A 23675-nucleotide genomic window follows, 5' to 3' on the forward strand; every position below is an offset into this window, starting at 1 on the left:
TAGATTGCCTTTGGGAAATGTCAAAGCTCCTTGATGGAACCCACCTTGTCTTAGAACCAGAGATCCAGCTTTCTGATGCAGCTGCAAGCTATCAGGCACTAAAGCTACAAGACCAAAAAGTGAACATCACGCAGAGTGCATTGGCAATGTGTATGGTAGACATGAGTGGGCAGTGATATCTACAAATATATGTGTCTGCATGCATGCATACCTATGTGTGTACATATATATGTGCGTGTATGCCATGCATACATATATACATCCATGCATAGTTGGGTGTCGCAATGGAAAAAGTACACAGTCTGGAGTCAGGAAGACTCAGCTCTCTGAGTTCAAATCTGGCCTCAGATACTTACTAGCTGTGTGACCCCACTAGGATAGTCACTTAATCCTGTTTGCCTCAGTTTTCTCATCTGTAAAATGAGCTAGAGAAGGGAATGGAAAATCACTCCTTATCTTTGCCAAGAAAACCCCAAATAACATCATGAAGTGTCAGACACCTCTGAACAACTCTCTCTCTCTGTCTCTCTGTCTCTCTGTCTCTCTCTGTGTCTCTCTCTCTGTCTCTCTGTCTCTCTCTCTCTTTCTCATTTATCTATCATCTATATTTCCATCTATATATCATCTATCTATCTGTGGCTTTGAGAAAGAACAAAAATAAAAGATGGAATTAGTCTCATAGCAAGAGTGAGAGTCATTCAGGGAACAGCTCAGCTGCTTCCTTGGTTATGTTTGTTAATTTAAGAGAAACTGAGTAAAGGCCTCTGTCTCATGTGCTGGACACTTTTTGGTACATTTAAGAGAAAACCTAGAAAAGGTCCCTACAGCATGGGCAAGAATATATGGGTAACAATCTCTATCTTTGGAGGTAAAAATCACATGGATGAGATAACAGGACCATTTGACTATTTTTGTTTTAGAATAAAGTTGGGAGGGAACTTTAGAGAGCAGCAAGTCTAGGGGTAAACACATGCACCTCCCCCCAAGTGTGCATCAAGACAGTAATGAGCCCATTCATTCAATCAATGTATTCTGATCATACTACTATGATATGACATACCTTTGGATTGGTTGATCCTGAAAGGTGTTGTCCTATCTGGAAATGTTGATAAAGACTGATTTAGATCCACTCCTTCATTTACATATGAGGAAACTGAGATCCACCAAAATTTAAGTGATTTGTTTCAGGGCACTTAGGGAATAGGTAGAAGATGCCAGATTTAAACTCTGGATTCCATGACTTTCATACACCATACCCACACTTCCTTCAAAGGGGAGAACCAGGCAATTTCAAGCTTATCACACTAAGAAAAAAGTTTCTATTCAGTGTCATCATGCTAAAATCCTCCACTGAGGCAGGTGTGGAAGACCACAGATTGCCTTCAAAGTCTGTGCTGTTACATATAGATTTATGGAAGTGAAACATCAACATCTTTTGGAGAGAATTTAAGAGGCTTTCCAGTATTTCTCAATGCTTACCACATCCCAAGAGATATTGATCACACAGTTTGTAAACTGCTAATTCAATAGCTCCTATAGTGCAGAGAAATACCGTAACAGAGGAGTTAACACATACTGATGACAACATCTCCCTCAGATAACTCATAACTCTTATCTCTGTGAAACTGGAACACTTTCTCAGAAACATACAATTAATCTTGATAAGAAGTGAGAGACAAGCATAGGCAGCTAGGTCATATAGTAGAGAACTGGGCTAAGACATGTATCCAAATCCTGCCTTGGATATTCAGCATCTCTGTAACTGGGCAAGTCATTTCACCTTTTGACCTCAGTTTATTCATTTGTAAAAATAGATAGTTGGATGCCCCATGATGAGACAACTGAGACAAACATAACTAGTAAATGTCTGAGACTGGACTTGAACTCAAGTCTTCCTGACTGCAGGTCCAGTGCTATTTACATTGCCACCTCACTCCATCTATAGGGATCTGTTGCATAGAGGATGCCCTATTTTATATGGGCACTAGAGAGGCACGAAGTATAGTGCTATATGAGAACAGAGAGGTTAAATAGGCCCCTACCTCTCCAAGGAGGGAGGATCATGGAAAACTGTGTTTAGTGAGTAATAGCTCAACCGGTCTTTGACTTCATAAAATGAAGGCATGGAGTTCTGAATCTGAAAATAATGATGACAACAACCACAAGTGGTATCCTTGCAATAATATTACATGGTAGCAATTATTACTGTCCCATTTTACAGGGCTTTCTGGCTCAAAATCTAGACTATCTAGCATGCCAAACTCTCTTTTTTTGGTTGGGACTGCCCTACTGTAACAATATACAGTGTCCCAAAAGTCTTAGGGCCATTTTAAGTTTTAACAGTTTAAGAATGAAGAGTTTTAAGCTTCAATAGCTTAAAATGGCAGTAAGATTTTGGGGACACTATATAGAAATACCAATATTTCCAATTTGTTGTTGGTCTATTCCTTTAAGAGGAAATTCCACGTGTCCAGAAATGATTTTTTCCAGTGAAATATTAACTATTTCAATAATGAATAACCTTCTAACACTACGTTCTACAAAGAAGAAAATATAGCTTATTGGTGTGCTTGCTTAAAAGGCAAATGGAGAAGATATACTACAGCCTAGTGTGTACATGACCTTTCGATCCTACTGCATGCCTTTACATTAAAGTGATAGAAATGCCAGTTGTGTAGCAAGATTTGGAAAGTTATCAAATATTTGATATAAAAAGCATATTTTAGAGATCTCCTGCTAGCACTTGTCCCAGGTGGTAAAATGGGGAACAGAACAATTAAATACAATGGTGCATTTGTTTGTACTGCCAATATTTTAAATAGATCTGCCATTGTAGTCCATTTCCCTTTTCTCTGGGAGAAATCGAGGACAAATTCTTATAGATTCTTGGCATTAGTGGTTAGCGGTGCTCAAATTGTTGATTTAACTCTGAACTCATTCTGAATATTACTGATCTCTTATGAGTCCAGGTGGAGGACATATTTCTGAAAATGGAAATAGTATTATGGTATGTACATATAATTTAATGAGAAAAATTCTTCCCCGAATTTCCTGCTCTGACAACTGCAAGGGTGGGGGGATGGGTGGGGAGAGAAGGGAGAAAGAAGGAGAAGGGAGGGACAGAAAGGGAAGAGAAAAGGGGGAAGGGAGAAAGAAAGAGGGAGAAAGGAGGGAAATGGGAGAGAGAAGGGGGGAACAGAGAAGAGATGAGGGAGGGGAGAGCGAGAAAGAGGGAGGGAGGGAGAGACAGACAGACAAACAGAAAGACAGAGAGAAATGAAAACAGAGATAGAGACACAGAGAGAGAGAGAGACAGACAGAGAGTGAGCGCGAGCACAAGCACTTTCAGGAACCCTGTGTCTCATTCCCATTACCTTTATTTTCATTCACCAGCCACATCAGCAAATGTGCAGGTGGTCCTTTGAGTATAAGGGATTCACCTACTGGGAAAGAGTCCCTTGTGGAAAGTCTGTGCTGTTTCCCATCCAAGAAAACAAAACAAAACAAACAAACAAACAAACAAACAAAAAATGTTGCCCTATGCTCAGGGTCTAAGAACCCTAGATGTAAAAGGAAAATCAGAATACACCCTGACAAAAAAAGACTTTTTGGTTGGGGGGAAGGAGGCGGGAGCAGCTCAGAAATTTGGCAGAGAGCTGGCTATGTCCTCTCACCTTTCCCTGCTTCTTTGCCAGGTTCCTCTCTCAGATCTTTCCACAGAGAGAGGCCTGTAATAGATGCTGGCAGCATCAAGCCGATTCAGCGACTATCGCTTCCTAGCCTTCAGCGACAATGGAATGCCAGGCTCTCCTATTGATTCCCCTCTCAATCAGGCTCCTGTAACGGCGGGCTCTGGCCAGCACCCTGGCAGAGTCAGTAACAGGTGCCAAGCATGCCCCTGGGCCTGGGGGGAGTCAAACATACGGTTCCAGCCAGACACAGCAGGAGACTAAGGGAGAACAACCCACTGGAGCCGTCCGTGCCCATTCAGCATCCATGGCAAGGTGGAAAGGGAGGGAATGGGAAAACAGTCAAGAGTTAGGATAACTGGCTGGGGGAGTGAGCCCAGCATGGCAGGCACAGCCTCAAGTGCATCGCATAGATCGGCCCAATAACCAGCTGCTTGTCTGGCGGCCCGTTGCCAAAAAGTACTCCTGGAGCCCCGCCAGTCAGTAGGCCCCGTCTCTGAAAGGCTGCGAATCAGCAACTTTCTCTAGTGTGAGGCCCATCAGGGCATGCAGATTCTATCCCTACCCAGAAGGAGGGCCAGGGGCCTTGCTCTCCTCTTTGGGGAGTCCTGGACTGAAAGGGAAAAAAACTAGAGTATGAAGAGGTGACCTTCCTAATGTCAGGGAAATGCTTATCACTGGCCCAACCCTGGTGCCACGGCAAGAAAAGAAGATAAATATGGTAAAAGAAGGCAGTTTACAGGTTTGCTTTAAGAGATGGATAGGTTGATAAATAGATTTACAATATATGGGAGACCAGTGGATAGACAGCTAGGTAGGTGAATAGATAAGCAGATAAATGTAGATGGACACAGGGATGGATGATGGATAGATAGATGGATGGAGGAATGGATGGATAGATAGAGCATTTATTAAGAGTGATAGGCTCTCTGCTGCATGCCGAGAATAGAAATAGAAAGAAATAGCAGAAAAAAGGGCCCTGTCCTCAAGAAGTTTTCATTTTAATAAGGGAAGATGATACATAAAGGGACAATGGAAAGTCTGGTTAGGGAGAGGGTACATGGGATGGGGCATGGTGAGGAGAACAGATGCATTCCAGAGAAATCAGTGTAAAATGAATTCTGGGTGCCCATACCTATTTTCGGATTGAAAAATTCTTTGAGACACTGTGTCATAAGAGAAAAAAAAAATAAATTGCATTTAGATTAAGAAGGCCTGAGCCTCTCAGTATTCCTCAGAGATTCTTTAAGCCAGGGGCTCTTCAGGGGCTCTTCAGGGCCTCTTTTAAGCTCATGGGGCCCTGCTCACAATCATCCTTTTAAATGTACAAAATACATTGGATTATAAAGAAAATGAATTATATTGAAATATAGTCAGAGAAATATTTTTAAAAGTCAATAGACCCCAAGTTAAGGACCCCTGATAAGTCAACAGTTTACAAAGGGGCTGCTGATCTGTATGGTGGATGGAATTTCTATACCAGGGAGTTGTCCATAATACCAATCAGGACAAACACACACATACCACCCATATAAATATGTTGATATATATTAGATATGTAGTATAGTAATAATAGCTAGTAAATTGATTTATTTGCTTATGTGTATAAGTTTACCTTCTGAGATTTGCAAAGTACTTTATACATATTATCTTAGTTGATCCTTACAACAACTCTGAGAGGAAGGTGCTATTATGATGCCCATTGAATAAACAAGGAAATAGAGGCAGGTAGGGGTTCAGTGACTTTGCTGGGGATATGCAGCTAGCATATTTCTGAAGCTGGATTTGAACAAAGGTCTTCGTGACTCCTGGTCCAGTGCTCTGTCCACTGGGCCACCTCTAGCATATGTGAATCTCTGGAAAAGCAGATGTGTGTGTATGTGTATATATATATATATATATATATATATATATATATTTTTAGTGAGGCAATTGGGGTTAAGTGACTTGCCCAGGGTCACACAGCTAGTAAGTGTTAAGTGTCTGAGGCCGGATTTGAACTGAGGTCCTCCTGACTCCAGGGCCGGTGCTCTATCCACTGTGCCACCTAGCCGCCCCCGTAGATGTATTTTTAATCTATTAAATGTCTGTGTATACACTGTGTATGAGCTTAGATGAACCGCTTGACCTCTAGAGGTCTTTGGATCACGCTTAGGAACTAGAAGGGGCCTCCATGGTCATCTAGGCCAAGGCTTCTGAAACTTTTCTCACTCGTGACCTCTTTTCTCCTGAGGAATATTTAGGCAACTGTAACAACTGGAATGGCACCACCTGCTGTAGACTTACTGTAGGAGAGCTCCGCCATAAGAAGAAGGCATCTGAGGGCAAGGCCATGTGGTTTTTCGTTGGCGTCAGGAAGTGACGTTTGTTTTTGGGAGGAAGAGGGGCAAGGTTGGTGCTCTCTCTTTCTTCAGGACTCTGGCAGAGAGCGGAGCTAGGAATGCTCTCTCCCTTTGATAGATAGATGAATCTAGGCCTTTCTCTTTCTCTTCACCAAATTCTTATTCTACTTAATAAATGCTTAAAAGTCTAAACTCGTGCTAAAGCTTATAATTTATTGGTGACCACTCATTAGATTTTAGATAGTATAGCTGGAATTTTAGCCCTTACACAACCACAGGTATATAGGTATATAAGATAGGTAGCCATAACCTTTTACTCTTGACAGATTTTTTGTGACCCCCACATTCAGTTACGTGACCCCATACGGGGTTATTACCCACAGTGTAAGAAGCTAGGATCTAGTCCAACCCCTTTACTTTAAACATAAGGAAACCGAGGCCCAGGAAGTGTAATGATTTGCCTTAGGTCCCGCAGACCTCAACAGATCAAGCATCTGAACTGTTCTGGTACCACATTCTATAGCTTTTTCCTTGTGCCATGCAGCCTGCCCTGCAGAAGACAGGAGGTTCAGTTTCTTCTGTAAAATGAAGGGGTCATATTAGGTGATGTCTTCTTCCTTCCTTCCAGCTATTAAGTTCCATGATCTACACCTGATTTAACATGAAGACAATGGAAGATACATATGTTTGCATTCCAGGAACTTCCATGCAGCTGCTGCTGCCACTCTAGGGAAGAGCAGCACCAGCCCTTCAGAAGTCTACAAGTGTAGACAAGCTGCTGGTTGACAATATCCGTGATTTATACCCTGGGCTCTAGCAAATGTCTCTATGCTGGGTGGCTGCATAAGGTTTACTAGTATAACTGTTGTTACTGTTGTAGTTCAGGCACATCTGACTCTTGGTGATCCTGGCACACCGATATCGTCCATGGGGTTTTCTTGGCCAAGATTCCTTCTCCAGGTGATTAAGATAAACGGAAGTTAAGTGATTTGTCCAGGCTCACACAGCTAGTGCCTGAGGTCAGATTTTAACTTGGGTCTTCCTAACTCTAGTTCCAGCACTCTATCCACTGCACCATCTATCTGACTCTTACTTGGGACTAGGGACACATAAAGATGCTTCTTGTTTTCCATGATAAGAGAAGTGGACATGTAACATCTCTGGATTTTCTAGTATTTCACCATTTTTTTTTTTAGTGTTGGGGCCTCATTTATTACCATCTCTCAGGTCTCTTATGCTAAATAAGGCATCCAGGGACCAGACCAAAGATACAGAGGAAAACTGTTACCCTATATGGATGTGCAATGGTGGTCTCTGCATCTTGGCCATTTGAAAAAATCATCAGAAATAACAACAACAACAACAACAACGACTACTACTACTACTACTTTTTCTTCTCCCCCTCCTTCTCTTTCTCTTTTCTCATCATTCAGGAGCAGTCAGAAGCTTGGATTTCATATGAGACATGTATGGTCATAGACTTAGAGCTGCAATGGATATTGGAGGTTATTAAGTTGATAAATGGTCCTAGGAAGGACTTTCCATGAGTCCCACAGCTAGTAAGTATCTGAAGTGGAATTTGAATCTACGTCTAACTGACTCCAGGTCCAGCATTCTCTAGAGAGTACTGATTCATGCATTCTTTTTTTTTTTTTAGAATAAGGTGGTAGTTTATTTAGGAGCAAGGGAAGGGAAGGGTGGGGGGAGGGAAACCATGAAAGAAATCCTGGGACTTTCATGGGAAGATTGGCATAAAGCACATGGCTCAGAGGTACCAAATCTCTGATTCATGCATTCTAAATATATCTAACCATAATATAAATATAAATATAAATATATAAATATATATAAATTTTTTTTTTTGCAGGGAAATGAGAGTTAAGTGACTTGATCAGCTTCACACAGCTAGTAAGTGGCAAGTGTCTGAGGTCACATTTGAACTCAGGTCCTCCTGAATCCAGGGCCAGTGCTTTACCCACTGCACCACCTAGCTACCCTCTATAATTATATTTTTTAGAAGCTTTTCCTAGGATCAAGTTAAAATGTGCTTCTCCATATGGGAATCCTGTATTGGGAAGCAGAAGAAAGCTGTTTTTTCAGTTGTAGGAAATAGTTTGTCCTAAGGCAACCATAGCTGTTACCATCTATTTCTTTTTTTTTTTTTTTTTTTGTTAACAAGAACTATTTTGTTTTGTTTTTGTGGGGCAATGGGGCTTAAGTGACTTGCCCAGGGTCACACAGCTAGTAAGTGTCAAGTGTCTGAGACTGGATTTGAACTCAGGTACTCCTCAATCCAGGGCTGGTGATTTATCCACTGCGTCACCTAGCTGCCCCACCATCTATTTCTTTAGTGAGCATGTCAGAAATGGCCATCATGTGATACATTTTGTCCTGGGACCCATGGTTGAGTGCCTCATAAGTGGAAGACAAAGCTTCTACCCCTAAGAAGTAGGCAGTTGAATAAGGAGACAAAATACACACACACACACACACACACACACACACACACACACACACACACGATGATAAGAAAAATACATAGTACCAGATCCCCAAGCACAGATTAAGAGAAAGAAAGAGACTGGAAGCCTAGGGTAGGCATCTGATGGAAATAGAAGTGGATGAGAAAAGATGAGCAAAACAATTTGATTAAGAGAACCTTCCAAGTTCAGTCCACAGATATATGTTTGTGAGAGTTTGCATAGTAGGTATTGGTTAAATCAAAACTAGAAAGATGGAAGAGATTATAAGAAAGGTACCAAAGGCGGCTAGGTGGCCCAGTGGATAAAGCATCAGCCCAGGATTCAGGAGGACCTGAGTTCAAATCTGCCCTTAGACACTTGATACTTACTAGCTGTGTGATCCAGGGTAAGTCACTTAACCCTCATTGCCCTGCGCCCACAAAAAGGTATCAAAATCAGTTTGTGAAGCTTAAAAAAGTGACTTAGTAAATGACAATAGCCCCAAAATACTTACACATATCAGTAGACACATGAATACAACATATGTGTGCAAGTTGAATAGTTTATGTTAGCTATACTGTCTGCTATTTTTTCTTTTTTTGGCCAAGATTTCATTAGGGTATATAACTCCCATAACAGGAACTTCATCCACTAATGTAGGTCGGTGATTTGTCAGTAATTTATAGTTACAGACAGTTTCCTAGGACACCAAGGAGTTGAATGACTTATTCATGGTCCCACAGCTGCCATGTCTTAGAAGCAATATCTGAATCAAGTCTTTGTGACTACAAGACCACTCTTTCCACTAGACTATTCTGGAATAACTGTATGCAATTAGTTTAATAAGACCAACCTTTTTTTTTTTAACCCTATTTGTTTCTTCTAGGTCATCTTAGAGAAATTGGCAAAATTCTATTCAGTAACTAATAAAAAAACTCCTACTGTTACAGTGGTCTTTGGTTTGCAAAGTATCTTTCTTGCAAAAGTCATGTGACATGGGTAGTAAAAGTGTTACCCCCATTTTACAGAAGAGGAAATAAAAGCTCTGAGGAATTGTGCATGAACATGGATCTAGTATGAATCAGAAACATGATACATCTTTCATGGCTCCCAATTTCCCTTTTTTTTTTTAGTGAGGCAATTGGGGTTAAGTGACTTGCCCAGGGTCACACAGCTAGTAAGTGTCAAGTGTCTGAGGCCAGATATGAACTCAGGTCCTCCTGACTCCAGGGCCGGTGCTCTATTCACTGCACCACCTAGCTGCCCTCCCCAATTTCCTTTATAAAATATAGAATCATCCACTGAGCACTTAAACTCTTTTATAATCTAGTTTCAGCCTACACTTCCAGGCTTATTTCTTTATTCATCTAATCTATGCTCTGAATAAACATGCCTATTTGATGTTACCCAAGTCAGTATTATTTCCTATTGCTCTTTTTTTTTTTTTTTTTTTTTTTTTTTTTTTTTTTTTTTTTGCGGGGCAATGGGCTTAAGTGACTTGCCCAGGGTCACACAGCTAGTAAGTGTCAAGTGTCTGAGGTTGCATTTGAACTCAGGTCCTCCTGAATCCAGGGCTGGTGCTTAATCCACTGCACCACCTAGCCGCCCCCTCTATTGCTCTTCTCTTGACTCATCTGTCTCTAATATCTAGAGATAATTCTCTCACCGTTGCTTCTTAGAATTCTTAGCTTTCTTCAAGACTCAGTTGTGGTAGGAAGTCACTCTTGATGCGTCTCTTCTCCCCACCCCTGCCAAACTGTTATTATCCTTCCCCTCTATCATTTTTTTTTTTTTTTTAGTGAGGCAACTGGGGTTAAGTGACTTGCCCAGGGTCACACAGCTAGTAAGTGTTAAGTGTCTGAGGCCGAATTTGAACTCAGGTACTCCTGACTCCAGGGCCGGTGCTCTATCCACTGCGCCACCTAGCTGCCCCTATCATTTTTTTTTTTAAAAAGGACACTTATGTGTCTTTGTATCTTCAGTTTGCATACATCAGGTGCTTAATAGATTCTTGTTGGACTGGATTAGACTGGTTTTGATTGGCTCATATTCTAGCTCTCTTTTGACTATAATACATTACACTGTTTCTTGAAACAGACTGTTATCAAAAGACTTGCCACGTAAATGAGTATTTGTGATCAAGGAAACATGATCTAGACCTTGGAAACCTAAAGTGTCCAGCAAATACCTTTGCTATAACAGTGGAGATACAGTGATTTTCAATAAGCAGGCAAAGGACTTTTTACCAAAATAATAAAGGTTTTCACATAGAATTTTCTCGAACAGATAAAATGACCTTGATGCTCTAGATTGGGCATATTCTCATGAGATGGGGTCATTAGGCATAGCCACCGTGGATAGTAGATCCTGCTGCTCCTCCCTTAGGGAATTCCAGTTTGGTTCAAGGATGATATGCAATGATGGTCTCTGCATTTTGGTCCATTTGAAACAACAACAACAACAACAAGTACTACTACTACTAGCAATAGTAATAATAACAATAGCCATAATCCCTAGCACCTATATAACACTTTAGTGCTTATAATGCATTTATAGGTTATCTCCTTTGAGCCTTACAACAAACTCATGAGATCAGTGGCATTATTATAAGCAGTTCATGGGCAAGGAAACTGACGCTGAAAAAAAAATGTGACTTGCTCCCACAGCTGATGTCAAAGGAAAGATTTGAATTCACATCTCCTTGACACCAAGTCAAACATTCTACTCACTTCAGGACCTAACTGCTTCTACGATAAACTGAATGAAGTTGCTGTACGTTGGTTGGTCTGGCACTTTGTCGACAGCATGGTCCATGGGGTTTTCTTGGCAAAGGTACTGGAGTGGTTTGAAATTTCTTTCTCTGGTAGATTAAGGCAAATAGATGTTAAATGGTGTGTCCAAGATCCCATAGCTAGTAAGTGTCTAAGGCTGGATTTGAACTCAGGTCTTCCTGATTCTAGGCCCAGTACTCTATCCACTAAGCCACCTAACTGAAGTAGCATCCCTGAAATCTGCTGTGAAACCTCTCCCTTTCGTTAGAGAAGTATACAGATTCAATGGATGATAAGTGAAAAATGATGATGTAATTTAATGCAAAAAGAACAATGCTTGATAAGGGCCTACTATATACAATGGAGCCTTTGAGTTAGAAATGTTAGACCTGCAAGTACTTTAATTGTACAGATGAAAAAACTGAGGTCCAAGAATGGGAAGTGACTGTTCTAAGGTCACACAGCAGCACCAGGTCATCAAACCTAGTTCTCTTGGTACACAGTCCAATGCTCTTTCTGTGATATCCCAATGTCTCCCATTCAGCCAGTCAGTCAACAAACATTTATTAAGTGCCTTCCTTTTGCCAGGCATTGTACTCATAGAATTTCTTGCTCATATAAGAAAACCTTCCAGGAAACAATTCCAAGCAAGAGTCCCCGTGGAAAAGAGACCCTCACAGTATTCTTCAAGAGCAGTGTGGCAAAGTGGAAAGAATATTGCCTTCTGTGTCAGGGGACATGATTCAAGCCCCACCTCAAGCCACCTATGTGACTTTAGGCAGGTCGACCTCTCTGGACCTTTGCTCTTCATCTTTAAAAGGAGAGTATTGAGTGTACAACCTCTAAGGCCCCTTCATGTTCTAAAACTCTAATGCTTGAATACTGTATTAAAAAAAAATTAAAAGGATTTGAGGCCATTCTGTAATCATATAAATTGTAGAAATACAGTTCTTTTGGAGTCACAATCACTTCTGGATATTTAAATTCAGAGAACTTCAATGTTAATTGGCACACAGTAATGAACCGATGACTTAAAAGTTTGGTATACATTGTGCCAATTGAGCCTCATGAAAGCCCTGTTAATAGGCATTATAGATACTACTGAGCATCCCCAAAGTCTTTGGTTAAAGTTATTACAGCTTAAAACCACAGCAGGACACCTATAATTCCCCTACTTTGTGCATGAAAAATCTGAGACCTAGATGAGTTATTATTTGTTTTTTCAGGGCAATGAGGGTTAAGTGACTTGCCCAAGATCACACAGCTTGTACATGTCAAGTGTCTGAGGTCAAATTTGAACTCAGGTCCTCCTGAATCCAGGGCTGGTGCTTTATCCACTGTGCCATCTAGCTGCCCCCCAGATGAGTGATTATTAACCTGTTGTAACATAGCAAGTGATTGTCAGAAGAAGGATGTGAAATCAGGCCTTCCTGACTGAATGTCCAGCATTGTATCCAACATACTATGATTTCCCTTAGTCTTGAAGTTAAAATACAGGGGCAGCTAGGTGGCACAGTGGATAGAGCACTGGCCCTGGAGTCAGGAGGACCTGGGTTCAAATCCGGTCTCAGACACTTAACACTTACTAGCTGTGTGACCCTAGGCAAGTCACTTAACCCCAACTGCCTCACTAAAAAAAAAAAAATACAAAGGGAACTTTGTAATTGTTTAATCCAACTTTTGATTTTAAAATGAAGGAAACTGAGGCCCAGAGAAATGTTAAATCACTTATCATTGGCCACACTGCAGTAAATGACAGAAGCAGGATTTGAACCCAAATCCTTTAATTCCAAATCTATGACCTTTTCCATTGCCACATACTTACTAACTTTACTAAATTTGTTACATATTAACCGTTGTCATTTCTTTAATCAATATTTCAGTAACCTGTGTCTCTTACTCTCTGATTCCAAAGACAACATAATCGTGTAACATGGAAAGGGAGAGGTGGCAGAGAAGTAAGTGAGGAAATAAAAAGATAGTTTGTTAGAATCACAGAGGAGGGAAAAATCACTAAATGAAAATATAGCTACCATAAAGCACACAATTAGCTTGCAAAAATGACTGAACCTAAAAAAAAAAATCACTCCCAAGCTATTGACTCATCAATAAAAATCTAGTCGCTATGCCATAAAAATGGTAACACACACCAATTACCTCAGACAACAGAGTTTTAAACTAAATTATGCAATTCAATGAATCAAAGCTGGCATCCTAGGTCTGACTTGCGCCTACAGAATTCCATTTGATTCTTAAAAGGAATCGAGCTATTCCCAGACTCTCAATATAAAGGCTTCCAAAACGTGTCTTATATTGAATTGATATGTCTTTGAGTAGTGTAAAGGACAACGTGGGAGAGCTGTAGGAGAGGATAAGGAGGTGAGTCGCTAATGCAGTGAAACCCAAAGCATAAGCAATGCCCTCCCACAACAAATCTAGAGGAAAGCCCACCAGGCTGGATGGACCCCGGTGGGGGGTTTATGGGATAATTTAGGTATAAGTCACTGAGGAAGAAGAGACATGGAATTTTTGGAGTTAATGAGAGAATGTAATCATATAGGTGATATCACAGATCTAAGACAGTACCAAAGCATGTAATAGTCGGAGGTGACCCAAGGCTAGGTTTTCGGGGTACGTGGTACACCATTACAACAAGACCCATAGAAGGACTTTGGTGACACTTTGGGTGAGGAATATCTTTTGTCATATTTCTATCTGATGAGGGTGAGTTCATGGAGAGTAGCAGATAGAGAGATGGCCTTCGTGCTAGGAAAAGGTGAGTTCAAATACTGTCTCTGACATATAGTGTCAATGTGACCCTAAGATGTTGCTTAACTTCTCAGGCCCTCCTTGGTGTTTCTCTAATAATAATAGCTAGCAATCATATAATGCTTTAAGTTTTGCAAAGAGCTTTACAAGTATCACTTCATATGATATTTCCAACATCCCTAGCAAGTAGGTGTTATTTTGATCTAACTTTACAGAAACTGAGACAGACAGAGGTTAAATGACTTGCCCAGGATCACACAGCTAGTAAATGCCTGAGGCTAGATTTGAACTCTAATATTCCTGTCTCTAGGTCCAATACTCTATTTCCTAACTGACTGTAGGGCTGTAAAAGAGAAATTGTCATTTAAATTTCAAATGGAGAGAGTTTCTATATTGGAATTCCTCCTAGTTATACAATCATAGATCTCAACTTAAAAAAATGAACAGCAAAAAAGAAGAGTCAAAAGAGTTGATGTATTGACAAACCCTCTAGAAAGTACTATCACAACTTACTTTTTTGTAAAGTAAACTTGATATGTGGAAATCTGAATTCATAGAATCTCGGGATTGGGATTTACAGGAAGGAAAATCAGTGTGCTCTTCTTTATTTGAGAGAAGGATCCCGTGCTTTTACAAAAAGGATTCATATAATAGACATTTAAATTACTTAAGAGGCTGTGTACACAGTGGTAAGAGAGCTAGGATACGAAAGATTTGGAGTTCAAATCATGCCTTAGAAACCTATTAGTTGTTACCTCCAGCAAGTCACATATTCTTCCTCTGCCTCAGTCAAATAATCTGAAATATGGGGCTAATAATAGCAAGACCGTGTTATAAGTATTATACATACATACTACTGCTGCTGCTGCTGCTACTGCTACTACTACTACTACTACTACTACTACTAATAACAAATTATAATTACTATTGCTATTATGAAATACTCTGGCATGAAATTCATTCTGCACATCCAATCATTTGTCAAGCATTATATTTTGGGGTTAATTCTACCTCCACATGTTTCATATCTATTCCCTCCCCTTCTGATCTCATCATCTCTTGCCCAGCCTATTACAATAGCCTCTGACCTGGTCTTTTGGTTTCCAATATCCCCCCTCTTCAGTGAATCTTCCACATAGCTGTTAAAGTAATCTCCTAAGGCACAAGTCTTTCCGTATCACACCACTACCTAGAACAATTTGATGGCTTCCTATTTTGTCTAGCACAGGCCCCCAATGGGGTGTCATTCCTTTCAAGGCTGTACTCAAGACCTGCTCTCCTATTCCCCAACTTCTCATTCTGAAGTCTTACTTCAGCCCTGGAATTCGCAAATTGGAAGTACCCTGAATAGGAACAGGGGAGGCTGTGAGGGGAAAGATAATGAATTTTGTTTTAGACACATTGAACAATTATGGTAGTGGAAATTTATAACTTTTCTTTGAGTGCATCTGTAATTAAAACTCTCCTTGCTGGGACCATAACACAGGTACTCTGATTATCAGTATTTGGCTTCTCTCTATTTGCAAGAAGACTGGGGAGCTGACCAAGCTGTTGGATAAAGGGAGCCTCGTTTGTAGTGGAATGCTTCTAATTCTTGCTTCTGTTCTCATTAGAAAGAAGTTGGAAGAAAGAGCACAGCCATTTCCTAGTCCCATATTTCTTGTTTACTCGGTGACTCAGGGTACATGATGACTTGTTTTCTTTTAGTTGTATATGAACAGTTTGACAGATTACTGTGACAAGGTTACTTTTAAATTGATAAAAGGTTTGATTGTGTCGGGGCATTTGTCAGAACTGTCCGACGCTATTTATAATGGACTCAGCACGAGAGCATCCAGAGTACACCAGTTGACTCCTTACCTAATCTGGCTTTGAAGCATTCCGTGCTTGGCATGAAAATACTGGTGCAAATGGATTGGAGAAAGTCTAGGAGATTAGCCCAGGCAGAGGGTTTCACTATCAAGCCCAAACATCAGCTCTTTGGTTCCCTTGCTTTGCATCACAGGAGTGTCTGTCTCCCTTGCCTATTAAGTGCCTGTGGAAGAAGCATGCCAAGCATAGCTTTAAAGGGGCAGCTGGAAAGTGAAGTAAGCTGAGCAGTAAGCTGAGCAAGGAGGAAATTTGCATCGAATGGATATAGACTGGGGAAATGCTTCACCTGCTTCTTTGTCTAAGAGGAGAAAGAAAAGCGTGGGCAGGTAGGGATTTTCCTGCTCACTTGTCTCTGTTTAGCTTCAGGTAGATGTGGAATAAGCTCTAAATTCATGACAAGAAGGAAGAACAGCAAAGATGCAATTAAGCATGGATGTGTATACACACATATACACATATGTATATACATGTACAACTATATAGACATATATACTCACATACATACACACATCAATGTAGATATATACGTGCAGTGTGAAGGGAGAGAGACACAGAGATAGAGAAAGAAAAAGAGACATGGAGAGAAAGAGAGAGACAGAAAGAGAAAGAGAAGACAGAAAAACAGACAGGCAGAGATACAGGAAGATTTCATCTAGAGATGACCTTGACATCAAGTGTTTGTCAGTCTATCTCAACTCAGACACTTACTAGCTGAGTGACCCTGGGCAAGTCACTTAACCCCAATTGCCTCAAACATCTGGAACCATCTCCAGTTGCCCTGATGTATATCTTGTCACTGGATCGTGATGGCTGTGGAGACATTGGAATTGGTGACTTTGCACAGTCACCCCTCACTTAAATCCAATTCACTGCCAGTCATGACATCAGCCCCATGTCACGGTCCTCTTCAAGAACGAAGTATGAACAACAAATGTCAGAGACAAGACATGAAACTGCCCAAGACTGGCCCCTCCCTTCCCTCTACAACACTGTTTTTTTTTTTTTTTCCAAGCCCACACAACCTCACAAAGTAGTGCATAAGTGGTGGATGGGGGATTCTTAAGGCTTTTTTGAGGATTCCTTAAACTTTGTAAGACACTGGGGATCTTCTGATAAGAGGTATCATGGGCATTTCAAATAGGAATTTCATTGTTGTTTCCAATTATGCTCATTATGGAAACTACTTAGGTGTTTTTTAAAAGAACATTGTCACTTTACCCCAAGGATGTATTTCGAAGCATCTAATACATAAACGTAAAACTTTTATGGGAGGAGCTATAGTCCAACAGATAAAGGCAACCTTGGAATTTCCAAATGTCATTAATCCACAAAAGTTAGAATAAGCCTATGAAGCTTGTACTGGTCCACCTTCACACCAAACTCACTCTGCCCTTCCTCTGTTTCATTTTCTCTTCCCCATATGCCAGCACTCAGAGAAAAACATGGGCATCTTTTTTTTCAGTAAAATCACTGTTCCTAAAAATCAGTCTCACCTTTAAGAATCTTAATTTCCTTCAAGAGTCAACTCAGGTCCTACCTCTGATACAAAGATTTTCCAAGTAATTATAATTTACCCCTGTGAAATTATAGATCTTGACCTGAAAAGGAACTGAGGCCAGACAGTTGGTAAATAACTTACCTAGGGTTCACAAGAATCAAGTAGCAGAGCTTGGAATTAAACCTGGGTCTCGTGATGTCATTTGATCAATTTCTCTTATATTTGTACTTGTAGTTTCTTAATGACATTACTTGGTTTGTCCCTCCAGTATAAGACTTCATGGGGCAGTTGAGTGGTACAGTGGATAGAGCACCGGCCCTAGAGTCAGGAGGAACTGAGTTCAAATCCCGCCTCACAAACTTGACACTTAGTAGCTGTGTGACCCTGGGCAAGTCACTTAACTCCAATTGTCTCACCAAAAACAAACTAACACACCAACAAACAAAGACTTCATGGTTCTCCCTCAGGACAAAGGGTGTCTAGTTTACATCTTTTTATTCCTAGTGCCTTGAAAATAATAGGCAGCTGGAGACAGCTGGGTGGTGCAGTAGATAAAGCACCAACCCTGGATTCAGAAGGACCTGAGTTCAGGTCCAGCCTCAGACACTTGACACTTGCTGGCTGTGTGACCCTGGGCAAGTCACTTAACCCCAATTGCCTCAGCAAAATGATGATGATGGTGGTGATGGTGATGATGATGATGTTAAGCATCTAATTGGTAAATTTTGAATTGTTGAATGGGCACCTTCCAGAAATCTCCTATGAATATAGCTTTTTTTTTTTTTTTAGTGAGGCAATTGGGGTTAAGTGACTTGCCCAAGTCATTGAAACTCCCTCTCTGGGCCCTATTATCCTCACATGTAAAATTAAAGAGTTGGACTAGATGGTATCTGGGGTCCCTTCCACCCATAGCCCTAGGCATGATTTTACGTCCTATGCCTAATGCTCTAGAAGTCACTTTACAATAGCATCAAGTTGTGACTTTTCCATCCTCCAGGTGATACAGGACATTTTAGAACTGGACAAGATCTCAGGGATCATTTGGCCTTTCCTGAACCTCCCAAAAAGTCTTCCTCGACCACATTTGTCACGTGTTTGAAAAGGGACAAATGGACAAGGACTTGACGATGCAGTCATATGTCATAGCACTTTGTATTCTTAGGGGAAAATTAGTCTATGGGGTATAAAACATGCCGAATCTAGAAATGCATCCTATCCTTCAAGCCATAACAAAGTTGTGATAGATGACTTCATCCAAACTATGGTATATTAAATTATCTAAAGATGTTTCCCTGAGATCCCATGAGGCTGAGCATTCTTCATGGATGTTATTTTTCTATCTTCTCTTTTTCACTTTTATCTTGCTTGTAATTCTACCTCAAAATCTTTGGTGATAAATGTTAATGGTACTACTTAATAAGAATTGTGAAGGGATGCTACAAATCCTGATAGCATCCCTTTGCTCTTGGATTATACATTGAGAAATAATTTAATTTCTTCTTCTTTAATATGATTTTCTTGCTGTTCATTAGTATTAATATGAACACTGTATACTAAATGTAGGATAATTCAATCTGTCTCTGCCTTCTTTGTACTTCCGTGTTTTCTATGATCTTATTACCATGGATATTAGCAAATATTAAATTTTCCTATAAAATAAGAAAAAGTGAAGTCAGAAAGGATTTATAATTTCACAGCAAAAAAGGGGGAAATGGATGATAATGGAGGCAGATGTTTAAAGTGTACAAATAGAGGCTTGTTTTTTAGTGAGGAACGATTGGGACAGTGAGGATAAATCAGAATGCAATGATTATTTGAAGTTTTTGTCTCACTTCTTCAACTGCAACAATGTGCCTGCTTCCTTCTACCATCACAAGTCATGGTTCTGCTTGCTATGCCTTAGCAAACAGATTTCCACTGAGTTAACAAATCTTCAGGCAGTGAGCCTTTCTGAACTGAGCTAAGCTTGTCTTGGGACCACAGTGAACTGCACCCCATTAAACCCACAAGAGATCAGATATGCATGGTAGGATGAGTATTCTGTAAAAAGGTAAAGGACGTATGACCAGAGACTCCAAACATTGGGAAGAGGACATACACTGGCAACATATGCCACCTCATGCCATGGTCTGGCCAGCTGTTAAGAACTGGCAAGTCACTCAATCCTTTTTCCCTCAGTTTCCTCATCTGTAAAACAAGCTGGAGAAGGAAATGAAAAACTGCCCCAGTATCTTTGGCAAGGAAACGCTAAATGGGGTCATGAAGAGTCTGACAGGACTGAAACAACTGAATAACAACAACAAAGAGTTCCTTACAGCTGAGGCAGAATGACTTCTAGGTAAGATTTCAAATACTTTGGCTTTCTATGATTGTATTCATAGGAAAAGGAAAAGTCATCCTGCAGAATGTTGAAGCCAGATGAAGCTCTTTTAATCAATCACCTAGACTATGTATGTCTGTATGTATGAATGCATGTATATTTGTCCTTCATTCTTGAAGTGAACCATGACATCGAGGTGATGTCATGACTTGCACTGAATTGGATGTAAGTGAGGGAGGGCTGTGCAAGGTCATGAACCTCACTCTTTCCTTCAGAGCCATCTGGGTGGCCTAATGGCAAGATATACATCAGGATGACTGGAGATGGCCCCAGATATCTAAGGCAATTGGGGTTAAATGACTTGCCCAGGGTCACACAGCTAATAAGTGTGTGAGTTGACATTTGAACTCAGGTCCTTCTGACTCCAGGGCCAGTGCTTTATCCACTGCACCACCTAGTTGCCCCTGCACTAACCTATATTCATTTTACAAATGACAAATTTCAGTTCCAGAGATGTAAAACAATTTGGTAAGGGTCAAACAACTCAACTCGTTAAGTGTTTGCATCAAGATTAGAACCTAGGTCTCCTGTGATCCAATGTTCTTTCCAGTACATCAAGTTTTCTTATCAAGTAGGATATTATGTAATAGGAAAAACAGTCAGTGGTCTGAAATTTTCCAGGATAGAGAAGCAGGCAGGGTCCTGACATAAATATAAATTTATTTTTTAAAGAGACATCCATGGGAAGCAAGGATATCTGATTGACAAAATGTCTTAAAGCAGATGAATATTTATACTGCAGACTCATATTGAAATAAGCTAGAATCTTTAAGCACTTTTAAGAGGCCACATTTTTCTGAAACTTTTTTCTTCCATTTTGTTTTCATTTAGCTTATTGCTTTAATTCTGAAAAACAATAAAAGGTTCTGTTCAGAATATGGATTTACACTTCACATTTATGCCTTCTGCTTTCTTAAAACTCAAGCACTTTTCAGACCAGTGGAAAGGACACAGATCTACACATCAATCTGGCCATAGATGCTTTTATTCTGTATTTGTAGGTTAGTTTATCTCCCACTTCCTATTTGGTTATTTACTCCCATTCTCAAATCCAGAACAAAGACAAACAAATATTGTCTGCTTGTTTTTCCTCTTCCAATCATTTAGAGATTGGAAAATTAACAAAATAAATATCCTCTAATTTTTTTAAGCAATTGCCAAAATGAAATAGAACAATTGAGCAACATCCTGCCAAAACTACAAAAATAATATCACTGAGTGCCAATTACATGACAAATAAACGCATCAATATTGCTTCTGAATGAGAATCCTGTGAGAAGGAATCCCTGGACTTAAAATGATTCCATACATTCTAGGACAAACTATTTCAGATACCTTTAGCAAAACAAAAACAACAATCATTTTAGAAACATTTTATGCTTAGGACCTTAGCAGGTTCTGAATTCTAATCATGTCTGTGATGATTACCAGCTTTATGACTTTGGATAAGTCATTCAGCAGACCAAATTATTAGGAATTTGGGGAAGGGGGGACTTTAAACATTAGTTTTCTTCTGAGAAATAGCATTTTAAACCTAACTGGCTAAAAATTTGGCAGGAAATCTTGATGCCAAAGGTAAGGTCAGCTGCATTCATTTCAACTAATATGGCTGGCAGAGTTTAATGGTATTCATTGGTTTTAAAATTAATGATTTCCAATTGTAATTATGTGAGAATGTAGAATTATATGTAAAGCTGGTTTGGTAACTCAGCAGTTTCAAGTAAAAAATACTCAGACTTCTCCTCGTCTTCACCCACTCCCTTCATGATTTAAAGGCCATGATTACAACTAACCTCTTTGTGGCTCGAACAACTCCCTAAGACAGATCTACGAAGTCATAGACAAAGAAATCTATATTGATGAAGCTAATTCCCATACCAGGAGTCCTGTATCATGATCGATCATAGACCAAGGCCTCAATCGGCCTCAGAGTCCAACTGCTTTATTTTACAGATGAGAAAACTGAGGCCTAGGGATATTAAATGATTTTCTCAAGGTCACACAAACGGGAAGCAGCAGAAGGGGAATTTGAACCCTTGTCCTCGAATTCCAGAGCAAACATTCTTTCCACATTACCATAAGATGAATTAATAGGTTATTTGCATATTCATGTAAAGTTAATGAAACCATATTCAATGAAAATCAAATCTCTGCTGGATTCCACAGGCATAAGTAAATTATATTTGTGAAAACAATACTCTTCCTACTAGGGTATGGATTCAAAGGGAATTTGTTTTGCAACATAGCAGTTACTTGTTCATATGGTGTTGTTTGAGCCTACAAGTCCCAGAGTTTCTAGAAGGGAATGTATTTGGATGGAGGGAGAAGGGTTAATTAAGGCAAATGTTATGAAGGGCATTGAGGGGAAAGAGCCTGGGATTAAAAAAAACCTACGTTCATTTCTAGCTCAACCATTCGCTTAATTGTGTGACCCTGGACAAGTCCATTAACCTATAAGACACATCCACAAAATGGGAGAAACTATGCTTTTAAAACTTGCCTCAAAGAGTTGTTGTAAGGAAAGAGCTTTGCAAACAAGAAAGCATTATACAAATGCGAGCTACTATTATGAAGGTAATATTTTCTGACATTTTCATGTCATAAACTTTTGTGAGAACCAGACTTTATATGAGATATGCGGCTACAAGAAATAGATTGTTTCACAATATTTTAGTAGTTGGTGATAAAAACTGTACATAGACAAACCTATACACACATAGCTAGGTAGCACAGAGGATAGAACACGGGCCCTGGAGCCAGGAAGACCTGAGTTCAAATCCAGCCTCATATACTTATGCAACCCTGGGTGAGTCACTTAATCCAGTTTGCCTGAATCTCCTCATGTGTACAATGACGCAGAGAAGGAAATGACAAATCACCCCAGTATCTTAGCCAAAAAACCCAAATGGGGTCACGAAGGGTCTGACACAACTGAAATAACTCAACATTAAATATACATGCAAGTATCCAAACCCAGTACTGAAATCACCCTAATGGGGTGTGGTGTCTGTCTTAACCCATATCAATTGCTTCTTAGACTACAAACTCCTTGAGGGCAGATATTATCTTTATGCCCTTTGTTTTATCTCCAGTACTTAGCACAGTAACTGAAACATAACAGGTGCCTAATAAATGCTTGTCTTTAAATGAATGCTTATTGTTAAACTGACAATTTACTGTCTGGCTGCTGCCTGTTTCTACATAACTTAGTACATATTATTGTGCAATAGAAGAGTGATAATCTTCCCCTGGGATGACTGTACTAAAAGGATGAGTGGTCCTAAAGCCATGTGTTTTCTCTGTAAAGAAACTAAAAATTCTTTCAGGTAGAGAACTCTCTAGGGCCACTTGATGCACAGACTATAGAGAAGCAGCTTCTTTTCGATAAACACAACTGGTCAGCCTCTTTTTCTGGAGACCTCCAGTGGTACTCACTCTCTACCTAAGGAGCCCATTCAACAATGGGAAGCCTTTAATTGTTGAAAAGTTGTTTGTTCCTTCCTCATCCTCTCACCTAAAACCAAAATCTCCCTCTTTTTGCCTTTTACCTATTGTTTCTACCACTGCCCTATGGATCTTCCACCTCAGCAAACAATTATAGGTCACTGTGTTCAGTCATTTTTCAGTTGTGTCAGACTCTTAGCAACCCCACTTGGGGTTTCCTTGGCAGAGATCCTGGAGTGGTTTGCCATTTCTTTCTCCAGCTTATTTTACAGAGGAGGAGACCGAGGGCAAACCGGGTGAAGTGATTTTCCCAGGATCACACAGCTATTGGTTGAGGCCAGATTTGAACTCAGGAAGATGTATATTTCTTGACTCCAAGCTCTGTACTCTATCCACTAAGCCAGGACTTCTTTAACTTATTCTACTCATCACCCCTTTTCACCTGAGA

General features: G+C 40.1%; 1 protein-coding gene across 3 annotated transcripts in view; it reads right to left on the reverse strand.

The window, feature by feature from the left end:
* RBMS3 (RNA binding motif single stranded interacting protein 3) overlaps window positions 1–23675 on the reverse strand; it is a 1425793-nt gene that overhangs the window by 537431 nt on the left and 864687 nt on the right. The gene's annotated exons all lie outside the window — the stretch shown is intronic.

Source organism: Dromiciops gliroides, chromosome 5, assembly GCF_019393635.1.
Source record: "Dromiciops gliroides isolate mDroGli1 chromosome 5, mDroGli1.pri, whole genome shotgun sequence".
Taxonomy (NCBI): Eukaryota; Metazoa; Chordata; class Mammalia; order Microbiotheria; family Microbiotheriidae; genus Dromiciops; species Dromiciops gliroides.